Raw genomic sequence first — 14,490 nt, 5'->3', positions numbered from 1 at the left:
CGTGCGCTGACATCGCACAGCACACGACGCCTCTTCGTTTCGCCCCCATCGAAACGCAGCCGCGGTCGGGCTCGAACCCTGGTACTGCGGCACAGTATTGGGCGTCTTACCACTTGCACCACCCCGGCGGGCCAACCTAGAATTTTTCTAGTAAGTTAAGATCAGCTCGCAAGAAATTTGGCGTGTGCTGTAGAAATTTCTTCGGGAGAATACATTGCATTAAATGTCGCGTTATGTTCGCGTTGTGTGTGGCTATGTATTTATTCGCGATGTCTATCAGAACGAATCTACTGCAATTTCGCTGCTGCTTCAGCCGTTCATCATGCGCTGCAATGTACTGCACGGTATCATATAGCGCCGCTAGACATTAACTGAACGTCGGGTTGGCCGCGATAAACTCCTGGTGCTTGCGTTCATCATCCTCGCTCAGGTCGGCCGTGAAGAGCGGAGCCACCTTGTCCATGTCCTCCTTGGTCAGGTGGTTCAGTCTCTCGGCATCCTCCTCCATCTCGATCCCCTCAACGTTGCTGAAGTTGCGAGCCAGTGCGCAGCGAATGATGCGCAGCAGCTGGTAGCGCGAGAAGCGATTCGTGTTTTTGGCCAGGCTCACGGTGTCGCTCTCCTGGTAGGTAGGGACGCGAAGCTTTGCAAGCTCAGCATGAATCATCGCCATGCGTGCCTCCTCGTTCTGGGGAATGGGGATGTTGATCTTGGCGTCGAAGCCGTGGCGCATGTCTTCCGCGATGAGCCACGGCCGGAATGTCGTTGCTATCACTACCTCCTTGTACTCTTTTTTCTCGGCTAGCTCCTTCACGTACACCAGCAGCTCGGCCTTGACGGCAGCCACCACGGGTTTCTTGGAATCCGTGTAGTACGGCAGGCACAGCTAGTCCAACCCCTCGAGGACAAGCACAGAGGAGTTGTGCTTCCTGTAGTTCCTAACGAGCATCCTGGTCATCGAGGTAGGGTCGTGCTTGATGCCGCCGATAACGAACAAATCAAGGTCTACAATGAATATGGACTTCTCTGGATACTTGGAGTAGAGAGACTTGACAAGGAGTGATTTACCCGTCCCGTGTGGACCATGCAGAAGTATCGTGGACGCGGCCTTCGCCTTGGGGTCCGCCAGGATTTCAGTTAGCCTCTCTTTAGTGGGATCGATGCCTTGGATGTCGTCGTCGAAATTGATTTTCTTGCCTGAAGTAACAGCTCCAGCCGCCAAGAACCACGGAGAAAGAACCTTAAGGAAAACAGCGGTGAGAATGAGAAACATATTTGTATGTAGTTCGCGGGATCGACGGTGCATAAAATTGCAGGAATATAAATTTATAAGTAAACGTAAATATAGTTAAGAGCATGATGAATGCAAAAATGGCGCGGTTACAGGACGCTTGCATATTATCCCTTTCTTAATCATTTCTTATTTGTACCAGTGCGTTTTTCAATTACTGAAGTTCAACTTACTCGCATAAGAAACTTCAGAATGATGAGCCTAAACTTCTTTTGTGCAGAATGCGACGAGAATAACTACACGGTTTCTGTGGGCTAGACTGCAAAGTTAACTCTCCACTATCGATTCGTGTTCTATATATTCAAACTTTTTTAACCCTTCTCTTCCGTTTCTACTCACGGGACTGGCGAAGAGCCGGAGAAGCTTTTTTATTTTTTTTATTTTCAGTTCAATTTCTTCAAAAGCCGACACTATTTTTTCTGTCATGAAAAAATATTAGTCACCAAGCAATGGTTGGCCCTAGCTTTTCTCTGATTGTCTGTGTTCGTACTGATTCCGTGGCACTGAGCTTCTATCGCCTCTATTTTACCCAAGATCACTTTTGATCGTGCACTTTTTATTCAAGAAAATTACCGCCAACAATGCTGTGTGTCAATGAAATCTCACCACATGAAAAAACAGTTACAGAGGTTTATCGTGGCTATAAACAAGGTAAAACATGCGAAGGCACTAGACTGGTGCAGTGTAGGAATTGGTTTCACTACGAAACACAACGGAAATTAGCATATGGTCAAAGTTCAAAAGTTGAGGCGTCTCACATGCCCCCTAATTTTTCGATTTTCCCTGTGAAGTAGTGTTTCCGCAGTAAATACATACACACTAGAAGCGTTAGCTGCATTGGAAGAAACACGTAATCAGTCAGAAGGTGTTAAGAAAGACAGTAGCGTAGATTTAATTTCATTCACGAGCTTATCCCACGCTGGCCTGAATGAGCAAAAGTACTTGGGGCATGACGTAATATGCGGGAAAGAGAAAAATGATCGTTTTTTGACCCGACAGAGAAAATTTCAAGGAAGGATAAATGAACGAAACAACTCTGACCCCGAAGTTCACTGTTAGCGGGCGTCGCTGAGCCATGATAGGTTATTTCCAAACTAAATAGGAAGAAGGTTTTGTCTTCAGTAAACTTAAACGCTTCATAGTGATCACGGCGATGATGTAAGCGTGTATCAACGGGAAGGGGCCACGAAAAGTGGCGATAAATTTAGTTGAAAATTCTTAAACTTCTTAAACCATATAATTCCTGAAAACACGTATAATGACGGCTCGCGGGAAATTTATAAATTTGGTGATAACACTGCCTAAAGCAAGTTTTGTGCATTTTCTTCTCGATGCCTCTCCCTGCTGTTGCAGTTTGAAGAAGTGTTGTAGCATGCGTGCGAGACGAGAGTGAATCACTCAAAGCAAAGTTAACCTAGTTAGTATTTAGGTCAGCAGCCCCATGTCAAAAATTAGAACTTCTAATTTTTGAACTAGAACTGTTTTAGTCTACTTTTTTAACTAGAGCAGCCTTCCCGAGGCTGTTGAACTAGAACTGTTCAACAGCCTCAGGAAGGAACAGCAATTTACGTTAGGTAGCGAAGCACTGAAAGTAGTAGGCGAATATGGCTACTTAGGACAGGTAGTAACCGCAGATCGGGACCACGAAAAGGAAATAACACGAAGAATAAGATTTAGATGGAGGGCATTTGGCAAGCACTCACAGATTATGACTAGCAGCTTACCGGTACCGCTCAAGAGGAAAGTATACAACAGTTGCATCTTACCTTTACTCACCTATGGGGCTGAAACGTGGAGGATAACCAAGGGAGTTCTACTTAAGTTGAGGACAACTCAGAGGGCTATGGAGCAAAAAATGGTAGGGGTAACATTAAGAGATAGAAAGCGTGCAGAGTGGGTCAGAGAAATAATTCAAGTTAATGACATTCTAGTGGAAATCAAGAAGAAATGGGCATGGGCGGGACATGTAGGGCGAAGAAGGATAACTGATGGTCGCTTAGGGTAACAAACTGGATTCCAATGGAAGCAAAGCGTAGCAAGGGCGGCAGAAAATTAGGTCATGGATGAGGTTAAGAAGTTCGCAGGGGTCAAGTGGATGCAGCTAGCACAGAACCGGGTTAATTGGAGAAATATGGGAGAGGCCTTCGCCCTGCAGTGGGTATAGTCAGGATGAATGATGATGATGATTACGATAATGATGAAAATACAATACCACTCCAAAAAAGAATTGCACTACGCAGACCTAATGGAGCGTTTACCGAAAGGCGCACTATTTTCATGTCCTGTGCGAACGCTTTTAAACTAATATTAAAAGCCTAATCAGAGAACGCGGCGTTGACCTGCACTTTCATAAAATTCGCTGATTCGTCGATGGAGTGTGAACGTTACGAGGCTTTGGAGCATGGCTGATTGACAGATGCGATAACTAATTATAGGCATACTGGTGACTGACATGTCAGCACTCTGGGGTGGGCTCGCTGCACTTGATTGTGTGTAGACGTTTCTATATAGTCGGATACAACTCAAAAACGCAGCGGCAAATACCCTTCAAAAAAGATGTCCTCCAGGCAATGGCGTCACGTGGGAATGTTATGAGGTCGCTGTAATGCCATATTAATGGGCCTGTCTGCTGTTGACCTGTGATTTAACGATAAGAGATTAATTACGACGTCATCAGAAAGGGTTCTCGACATTGACGGAGAAGCACCATTTAAAGGCCATTCATGGCTCCATTCAAGAGCACTACCTGACGATGAACATCTCCATTAATCGACTTCAAATAGAGACAAAATATGGCTATTTGTGCGTGTGTCTGCAGTAGTGAAAAAACCTCCACAAATGGAGAGGGCGAACACGGAAGTGTGGTGCTGAAAATGGAGCGCCGCCGACTGCGCAAGGTATGCGTATATACGTCGAGCAGCAATGACGAAGAAGGACAGGCAAGTAGAGCGGATACGTGGTTTTAATGATAACACGTTCTAAAAATTTCCTGTCCTTCGTGCTCTCCCGCTTGTCAGCGTTTCTTTCTACAGATTATGGGGGATAAGCTATTTTCCGCTCACACTGCCCGGTCCCACACGGTCTTCATAGTGGATGCATCATTCAGTATGGCTCACTCACCTGAGACAGAACGGCGATCTGCAAAATTTTCATCTCTGGTACCCCTTCCCCCACCAAGTGCAGATCGGCGTTGTAAGGCCGCAGTGAAAAGCGACTCGCACGTGGAGTCGCGCTGGCGGTCGATCCCCCCACGCGCCGAGGCCAAGGAGCGAGCGCTGTCTTTTTTTTTTTCTCCTTTTCCCCCCTTTTCTCGGGCGCGGGCTCGCGGGGCGCACGGGAGGCCTGGTTTGTTTCGTCGTTTCGCCCCGAAGCGACGCCAAGACGCGAACGCAGCCGGGATCAACAGTGGCACGCTTCTGCGAACCACCTTACGGCCAGCAGAGGGCGACAATAGGCGTTACCCCTGCCCTCCCCCAAGTAGGCAATCAGCCCAGCGTTCTCCCGCTGTGCCGCGAGACATTCCACAGGACGGCGACTGTACACTGCTCTGGGACAGTGCCCCTCGCACCCTTTTCCTCGAACGGGACGGCTGAGTGACGTCGTCTCGAGATCCCCCGCGGCGTTTCTTTCACAAAGGCACCAGCTACAAGGTCGCGTCGCAAACACGCTGAGGAGGGGAGACAAAGACAGGCGCCTTGTGAGAGGGTTTGGGGACCGGCGAGTGGAAAGAGTGTGTGTTTTGAATGTTGTATTTTTATTTGAAGTAATTAAGGACCTGGGTCCGAGATTATTCCCAACCCACGGGGGTTGTGGCATGTTTTTCAATAATTTGATTGGCTGCTTTATTTTCGGGGCGGATCACCGAAGGTGACCGCCCTCGGGCCTTTGTTGATGTTTGTCATCAAAAAGCGGTCCTCGGACCATGTTTGTCAGTCAAGTTTGAGGCTCCGTGCTTAGCACGTATTTACAGTCCCTAGGCTTTAATCGAAATGCTCGGTAGAAAAGTAAGAACTTGTAGAGGGACTTCTCTGTGGGAGAGTCTATTTTGTCTTAAGTTGCAGTTGTCCGTGTGACTTGTTACTGTAACTGTTTGCCAATGTAAATAATATTTTCATCTGTAAATATATATCTCCTCCAGACCATCATCAGATCATCGTCTACTGTTCTCGTCTTCTGCTTCTGTACCTGCCGAACACGAACTTGACATCACTGGCGCAGCACGACAGGGTTCGGCAACCAGCGACCACGAGCATCACCCAGACCACCCAGGCCCTGGGAACCCACTAGGCAACAAGCGTCCGCACGTCCAGCCAGAAGCAGCAGGGTGATCCACGCCCCGAACCAGAGGCAGCGTTCTGGGGAAGGACTCCGACGAGGCTGCGGCACTAAGGGACGGAGGCCCCAACTGGCGACACCAGCACGGGTAAGCGGGATTTCTTGCGCTTTGTTGAAGTGGCTATGGCTCAAGTGTAAAGTGGCGTATGGTTTTAACACGGAGCATGATGGCGAGCGTAGGCGAGAGAGAGACAGGGGGAAATATAACAGATGGCAGCGAGCAGTCGCAGCCTGTAGCAGGAGCGCTACGTGAAGTAGCGGAGATGTCGGTATCCGATGCGGTTGCAACTCGCCGCATGGAACTAAATTTTGAGCTGGAAAAATTGAATATTCTTTCACAGGAACGCCTAGAGTTACAGAAACTTGGGCTAGATCAAGCGATTGCAATGGCGATAGCGGGAAGCGGGCAGACGTCTGTAAGGTCAGACATTGACGATCAGCGTCAAATGGGGCCCGATCCAGTCTTCCAATGCGCTAAAGTCCTTAAGGGACTGAAGCTGCTGTGTGATGCGGACGTGCCGTTATGGTTCGAGGAAGTCGAGAGAATTTTTACGACGTACAAGGTGCCAAACGAAAGCCGCGTTCACTTAATCATGCCAGCACTAGCTGAGCGTGTCAGGTACCTTCTCCGTAACCTCGGGGACGATGAGTGTGGCAGCTACGAGTCGGTAAAAACAGCCGTTTTAAAGGAGCTGAAGCTTAACCCCTCAGAATACCTCGAACGCTTTGAGCGCGCGACGAAACGCCGCGATGAAACTTGGGCGCAGTTCACCTCGCGCACGAAGACGTACTTTCAGTACTACCTTCGGTCACGGGACGTAGAAACCAAAGACGACCTGGTATCACTGATCATCGCAGATCGCATAAAGGGTAGCTTGAGTCCTGAGGGCTTAGAGTATGTGCGTCTTCGTGAGGAGGAGAGGTGGCTAAAACCGGATCAAATATCCGACGTTCTCCAAACGTTCGAACAGGCTAAGGGCAAGGGGCGCGCAGCGAAACAAATTGTTCTGTACGCGTAAAAACCGAAGGGACCCCCGCAAGCGGCGAACAATGATAGCAAACGGCCAATTCAGTGTTATGAGTGCCGCGCACCTGGCCACCGAGCCAAGGAATGCCCTCGCGCTTCACGAAACGTGCAGAAGGAGAAACGCGCTCGAGCTCAAAAAGTCGCTGTAGCCAACGTAGAGGCATGCGAAACACCGGCGTCAGTAACCTCCCAGACAACCCTAGTAGCAGAGATGAAAACGCCGCAGTCATTCGACGAGGTACGCAAATCGAAGCTACAGCAGGTGGAGATTGAGTGCGCAGGGATACCGGCGACAGCTATAATTGATACCGGTAGCGAGATAACCGTGGTTAGGGAAGGCTTCGTGTCATGTATATGTCGGGAGCCATCCGGCTCGATAAAGCTAGTTTCGGCTTTTGGGGAAACGGTTAACGCAAAACTGGTCACTCTTGCAGTAAGCATCAGGCGGCCCACCGCACACATAGCAGGGCCCGAGGCAGTAGACATTGTATGCGTGCTTTCTGATAAGCTGGCGGAGGGAGTGGATTGTTTGCTCTCCAGGGAGGATTGGGAACTGTTTTCGGAGATGGACAGTCGTTACGAGGCACTCGTTATGAATAAGGCCTGCCCTCTGTCTGAAGCAGTTAACGCGTCTGTCACCATGGCGAAGCAGAGCACAAAGCTGAGCTCTACATCACACGAGGAGCAAGCGGCGGGGCCTGAGGCAGACAAACTAATGAGTGGTGAGCAGGGTGTGGCGACGGAACAGCCCTGTGAAGTAGATCTGGAAGAAAGCGAGAATGAAGATGTAATCTCGATCCAGGGTGACGCGGATGCAGCCCTAAAACAGCGCCAGGTATTCAGATCCGACCAAGTATCAGACGAAACCTTAAAGAAAGCGTGGGCTGACGCAGTGGCAGGGAAGGCAGGCATGCTTGTTTCAGACGGCTTGTTGTATCACTGGGACTCGATCTCCGGTAGCAAAGTGAAGCAGCTTGTGCTCCCCCTTAGCAGGCGTGAAGAGGTACTCTGCCTTGCGCATGAGTCCCTTTGGGGAGGCCATTTGGGGCCACGGAAGACAAAGACCAGAATTAAGTACAGCTTTTTCTGGCCAGGCTTAGAAGGGGACGTAACGCGACACTGCAGGACATGTCACGGCTGTCAAGTCCGCTCAGACAGGCGAATTAAAGACAGGGTTCCCATCACACCTCTCACCAGGCCCGACCACCCGTTTCAGGTCGTAAATGTCGATATAATCGGGCCGCTCGATGTTCCGTCGAGCAGGGGTCATAGGTACGCTCTCTGCCTCGTTGACTTGTGCACGCGGTGGCCGGAGGTAGTCTGTTTGCGATCCCTAACCGCTAGGGCAACATACGACGCCTTGCTTACGATTTTCAGCCGCACAGGCATACCTGAGGTAGTCTGTTCAGATCAGGGAACGAACTTCACGGCGCAGCTGACGCGTGAGATGTTAGCAAGACTGGGATGCGCACCGCGTTTTTCGACTCCTGAGCATCCAGAGAGCCACGGGACAGTGGAAAGGTGGAACCGCGTTTTGAAGAACATGTTGTTCCATGTTATTGAGAAAGATCCCAAGAACTGGGATATACTGGTCCCGTTCGTTCTCTGGGCGTACAGGCAAGTCCCCCATGACACTACAGGCGTGGCGCCGTTCCGGCTCTTATTCGGTAGAAACCCTATCGGACCGCTAGCAATTCTGCAGCGAACATGGACAGGCCAGCAACCCCTCCCGAACACACTCAGGGAAGAACCCGCGAAGTATTTGCGACAGCTACGCGAGCAGCTAGAAGTAGCAGCAGAAGTAGCGGGTTTGACGGCGAGCGCACGTCGGGGAAGTTACGCGCAGGCGTATAACAGGCGCGCACGGAGCAAGACATTTGTCGTCGGAGACCAGGTATTGCTCTTTGACACAGACCCTGGCAGTAAAATGGCCCCCAAATGGCTCGGTCCATTCGTCGTAACCGCGCAAGAGAGGCAGAACTCGTACAGAATCGACAAGGGAAAAAAAGCTACAGCGATAGTGCATGCGAACAGGCTGCGACCCTACTACGCACGTGTCAGCCATGTCGGAGTAGTTTTCGAGGAAGACGAGGAGTTTGGTGAAATCGAGTACACCCCTCGGTCTGTGCCTGAGAGATGTGGTGGTTGTCTGATAGATGCGGAGAAACTCGCACACCTACCTACTCAGGACCGCCTCGAGATCTCGGAGGTGTTTGCCGCTTACGCTGATTTGTTCAGCGAAACGCCGGGAGTCGCACGAGTAGGGGCACATAAGATAGAGCTGCACGAAGGCCACCAGCTCAAACGCACTTTCGCATATCGCGTGCCGGAGTTATTAAGGAGTGAGGTGAGCCGCCAGGTAAACGAGTTGCTAGACCTCGGGCTGGTGTATCCGGTGGAAAGCGAGTGCGCCCATCCCGTTGTATGCGTGGGTAAGAAGGATGGATCGGTGCGCATGTGTGTTGACTATCGCGCTTTAAACGCAGCGACGCGCACGGATGCCTTTCCAATGTCACCCCCTAAAGAGCTCATCATGAGGGTGGGCCGCGCTAGGTATATTACTCTTATCGACTTGCGACGCGGATACTGGCAGGTGCCGGTAGCTCCGGAGAGCCAACATCTGACCGCCTTCGTAACTCACGAGGGACAATATGCTTGACCCGTCATGCCGTTCGGGCTAAAGAACGCCGCGGCCACCTTTCAGCGGATAATGAACACCCTCCTCTCGAAACATCAGGCTTATGCGACCGCATGCCTCGATGACATCGCCATTTTCTCTTCCTCGTGGACTGAACACTTGCGGCACTTAGAAATAATTTTTGATTTGTTGCGCGACGCCAAGCTTAAAGTGAGCCGAGAAAAGTGTCAGGTCGCACAGGCCCACATTAAGTACCTAGGACACATAGTGGGAGGCGGAACCCACGGGCCCGACCCAGAAAAGATATCGGCCATTCGTGGGCTTGTGCCCCCCGCAACAAAGAGACAGCTACGGAGTCTGCTAGACTTATGTGGTTACTACCGCGATTACGTTGAAGGATACGCCGAGGTGGCCGCACCACTCACGTCTTTGACGAGGCGAGGTATACCTGACACGATTCCGTGGAGCCAGGAAGCGCAAAACGCGCTCGACAGACTCAAGTCAGCTCTGTGCGAAGCTGCATCGCTGAACACCCCCGACATTAAAAGGCCATATTGGCTGTTCACCGACGCGTCCGACGTTGCAGCGGGGGCTTGTTTGGCGCAGATGGAAGACGAGGGACGGGAAAGGCCGATAGCGTTTGCCAGCCACCGATTCACGCCAGCGCAGACCCGCTGGTCTACGATCGAGCGGGAAGCATTCGCCATTATCTGGGCACTAAAGAAATTTGATCATTGGGTGCACGGGGCAGAAATTAACGTGGTGCCTGACCACAACCCCCTCTCCTATCTCACTACTAGTACGCCTCATGGGGCAAAACTTGCGCGATAGGCGCTGGCCCTACAGCGCTACAATGTGACGGTGACCCACAGGAAAGGGTCAAGCAATGGTAACGCCGACGCGTTAACCCGTGTCCCCAATGTGACTTGGGGCGTAGAGCAAGCACACGCTTGAGCCATGGCCTTTCGACGACGCGTGAATGTTCCCGCGTACCCGGTGGAATGTGTGATGTGACCGGTGGAGTGCGCGTGAACTTGACGTGAGGACATCCAATTGCTCGCGCGCGGAACTTTCACGCACACTGTCCGGTCCGCCGATACGAATGTGTGATTTGTTTTGTGTTATACCCATCTTGTGTCGCGAGTTTCATTTGGTGTTCCATTCACGTGCGAAGTGTCTTACATGTTTTGTTTTCTTCGCGGGTTGTTGCGGCCTTTGTTGTATTAGGCTGAAATGACCGGATTCCAAGCTCATTTACCCTCTTGGAAAGGGCGTGTAAGGCCGCAGTGAAAAGCGACTCGCACGTGGAGTCGCGCTGGCGGTCGATCCCCCCACGCGCCGAGGCCAAGGAGCGAGCGCTGTTTTTTTTTTTTTCTCCTTTCCCCCCTTTTCTCGGTCGCGGGCTCGCGGGGCGCACGGGAGGCCTGGTTTGTTTCGTCCTTCCGCCTCGAGGCGTCGCCAAGACGCGAACGCAGCCGGGAACAACAATGGCACGCTTCTGCGAACCACCTTACGGCCAGCAGAGGGCGACAATAGGCGCGACCCCTGCCCTCCCCCAAGTAGGCAATCAGCCCAGCGTTCTCCCGCTGTGCCGCGAGACATTCCACGCGACGGCGACTGTACACTGCTCTGGGACAGTGCCCCTCGCACCCTTTTCCTCGAACGGGACGGCTGAGTGACGTCGTCTCGAGATCCCCCGCGGCGTTTCTTTCACAAAGGCACCAGCTACAAGGTCGCGTCGCAAACACGCTGAGGAGGGGAGGCAAAGACAGGCGCCTTGTGAGAGGGTTTGGGGACCGGCGAGTGGAAAGAGTGTGTGTTTTGAATGTTGTACTTTTATTTGAAGTAATTAAGGACCTGGGTCCGAGATTATTCCCAACCCACGGGGGTTGTGGCTTGTTTTTCAATAATTTGATTGGCTGCTTTATTTTCGGGGCGGATCACCGAAGGTGACCGCCCTCGGGCCTTTGTTGATGTTTGTCATCAAAAAGCGGTCCTCGGACCATGTTTGTCAGTCAAGTTTGAGGCTCCGTGCTTAGCACGCATTTACAGTCCCTAGGCTTTAACCGAAATGCTCGGTAGAAAAGTAAGGGCTTGTAGAGGGACTTCTCTGTGTGAGAGTCTATTTTGTCTTAAGTTGTAGTTGTCTGTGTGACTTGTTACTGTAACTGTTTGCCAATGTAAATAATATTTTCATCTGTAAATATATATCTCCTCCTGACCATCATCAGATCATCATCTACTGTTCTCGTCTTCTGCTTCTGTACCTGCCGAACACGAACTTAACATCACTGTCGTCGCCACCCGAGAACTCCTTAAGCTTCAGCGCCCGCTCGACAAAAGGAGCGCATGCGTTGGGGATTATCAGGGCCGCGCTCAGGTAGGTCTCCATGGCCTTGCGGTAAAGGCGGATAGCGCTGGCGAACTGCTTCTTGTTGTCTTCCGCGTTGGCCTGGTTGGACAGCTCAACGGCCGCCTTGATGTCGTTGACGAACGTCGCCGGGATCACCATGGCAGTGGCCTGGATGGAACACAAGACGACGACAGCAGTCACGCTGAAAAGCGGTTCTGCAGTACACGTGGCTCTCTACTCACGTGCAAATAAAACTTCGTTCTTCACGCCCCGATCTGTTCGCGCTGCAGTAGCGTATGCCAATCGACGCAGGAGCAGGCGAAAAGGCCGGCGCAAGTCCATTTTATTGTCCTTCTCAACGCGACAGCTTTAAAAGCATCGTTTCTTATAAAAAGCATCGTTCCGCGTTGGCCTGGTTGGACAGCTCAACGGCCGCCTTGATGTCGTTGACGAACGTCGCCGGGATCACCATGGCGGTGGCCTGGATGGAACACAAGACGACGACAGCAGTCACGCTGAAAAGCGGTTCTGCAGTACACGTGGGTCTCTACTCGCGTGCAAATAAAACTTCGTTCTTCACGCCCCGATCTGTTCGCGCTGCAGTAGCGTATGCCAATCGACGCAGGAGCAGGCGAAAAGGCCGGCGCAAGTTCATTTTATTGTCCTTTTCAACGCGACAGCTTTAAAAGCATCGTTCCTTATAAAAAATATTGCAGAGTGCATTTACGTCTCCTTAAGAACAGAAATGATGAAAGCCACTTCACAGGACTGTTTCCATTAACTTTATCATCATTTTAATTTCTGCTATCATCATCACGACCATCGCTTCTAGCGCCAGTAATGGCTGGCTCACCGCGCTGTTACTGCAGCCATGGCCGACGGGACCCTGGACTGAACCCCCCTCCCCCTGAGTAAATAAATAAAGATGTTTTGTCCTCCTCCTCCTTATCAACTAAATGCGCAGTTAAACAAGAGTTCTTTTTTTTCTTCTCTCCTTCATCTCCCGATTCCACTGGACCACTTACGACAACTTGCTAGTACAAAATAATTACACTATGTACAAGTCTAAGGCTGAACGTCATCAGGGTGCGGCCTCTCTGCTCTGCCGCACCGAGTCGTTCTTGTTGTTGTTGTTGTTGTTGTTGTTGTTGTTGTCCTCATAAAAATGGCGCATACCCACAAGGGAAAGACCAGGTGGTGATTACATTTTCTTAGATTCCATTCTGCAGAACCGAGCTTAGAAATTTGAGCAAATCAGGTTCACAGTGATAGTTGAGGTTGGTGCATGGGTTTGTTGCAATTTAAATTAGTGAGATGAAAAAATAATTATAGTAACTTAGAAAGTAAAGAAAAACATAATTTGGAATAACAAAAAGAATGTGTTAAAGACAAATAATTATGAAAATTAGTTATGAATAAAAACGTTTTTACTCTAGAAGAGAATTTTGTAGGGCAGAGTAAACATTCTCATCGGCACGTCCCAGCATATAGAAGCGCCAAGGGACAGAACAACCGCTGACGACAAGCGCAAGCTAAGTTTCTGTAATGACATTTCTGACAACCGCCTCCTTAGCGATTACAACGGCGGCAAAAGATGAAATAATGTTCAATTGTTTCTGGCTCAGCACAATATTGACACAAAGGAGAGGTTACAAGACCAGGCCTGTAAAGGTACAAAGGTACAAAGTAATTCAATTACTTTTAAATTGCTTTCTAGTTTTCATCCATACAAAAACAAAGTAAAGCTAGTAAAGAAAACAACAACTCGTTCTCCACACACGAAGCACTCATATTCTTTCGTCTTCCTGCCAAATTCCGTCCCAGAGAGCTATTCCTTCCCTCTTTCCTACAGCACCTGGCATAACAAAAATAAGACAACCGTAAAAAAAAGCAAAAGCAGAAGCATGATATGATCGAACTATCGTGAAATGAGCGGTGAATCCAGCGTCTTACTGGCCCGAAACCATCTCCGCAATTTGAAAGGCCCCAAGAAGTTAAAATTATTTATTGCTTCCGTAGTCCCAAGGATCTTCCTCGGCACCTTGCGCTCAGTAATCTTCACGCATTTACGCTCAGTAGCGACGAGTGTAAACTACTGTGCCCTAGCCGACGCAACAGGGATTGCCACTTCGCCGCGCTTCCAACTATAGTTTTCAAACCCGGCCTTCTTGCACCATCTGTCCCTTCGGCAATCCCTTGACGCCTTGTTTTCTGCTGCTTGGAGATAGGTTGCCATGGGATGGCCGCGCGGTGAACCTGCTACACAGGAGGTCTCAGACGCACTGTTCTGCTCAATTCTGCCTCCTTTTGCCGATCCGTTACGCTGGCTTCGGCTTGCCGCACGTCGTCCCTGCTTTCGCGGTACTCTACTCTGTTGTCTATTAAATTAGTGGTGTATTTAAGTAAAAGCACTTTCAATAGGAATTACTTTTGCTGCGAAATTACTGCCAAAAAGTAATTCATTGCATTACTTAATTACCAAACCGAATATAGTCTTTCATTAAATTACGAATTCCTGGAAAAAGTAATTAAATTACAGTACTTTCATTACAGTAATTCGATTACTGCCATATCTGGACCAACCACAAAGTTATGTGGATGCCAGGGCACGTGGGGTTGGCAGGGAGCCAAAAGGCAGACAGGATGGCTCGAGCATACACTACTTTCCGAGCAACCAACGGGACCACGGAATATTTCGCCAGCGCCCAAGGAATACTCGGCCATACTAGAAAACTATAGAAGCAGAAGAATGCGATATCCCCTACCGCACAGTTTTCTCAACAAAGGGGAAGCTGTCATTCGGAGATAATTACAGACAGGTTCATACCCAAACCTATACATTCTAA

The 14,490-nt window shown here is 50.0% G+C and overlaps 1 pseudogene; it reads right to left on the bottom strand.

The window, feature by feature from the left end:
- Positions 1-367: 367 nt before the first annotated feature.
- LOC146174634 (vacuolar protein sorting-associated protein 4-like) lies at positions 368-11,803 on the bottom strand (annotated as a pseudogene).
- Between the last annotated feature and the right edge of the window lie 2,687 nt (positions 11,804-14,490).

Source organism: Amblyomma maculatum, chromosome 11, assembly GCF_055883805.1.
Source record: "Amblyomma maculatum isolate TAMU_Amacu chromosome 11, ASM5588380v1, whole genome shotgun sequence".
Classification (NCBI taxonomy): Eukaryota; Metazoa; Arthropoda; class Arachnida; order Ixodida; family Ixodidae; genus Amblyomma; species Amblyomma maculatum.
The sequence above is the reverse complement of the archived record's forward strand: the minus strand, read 5'-3'. Positions and strand labels throughout refer to the sequence as shown.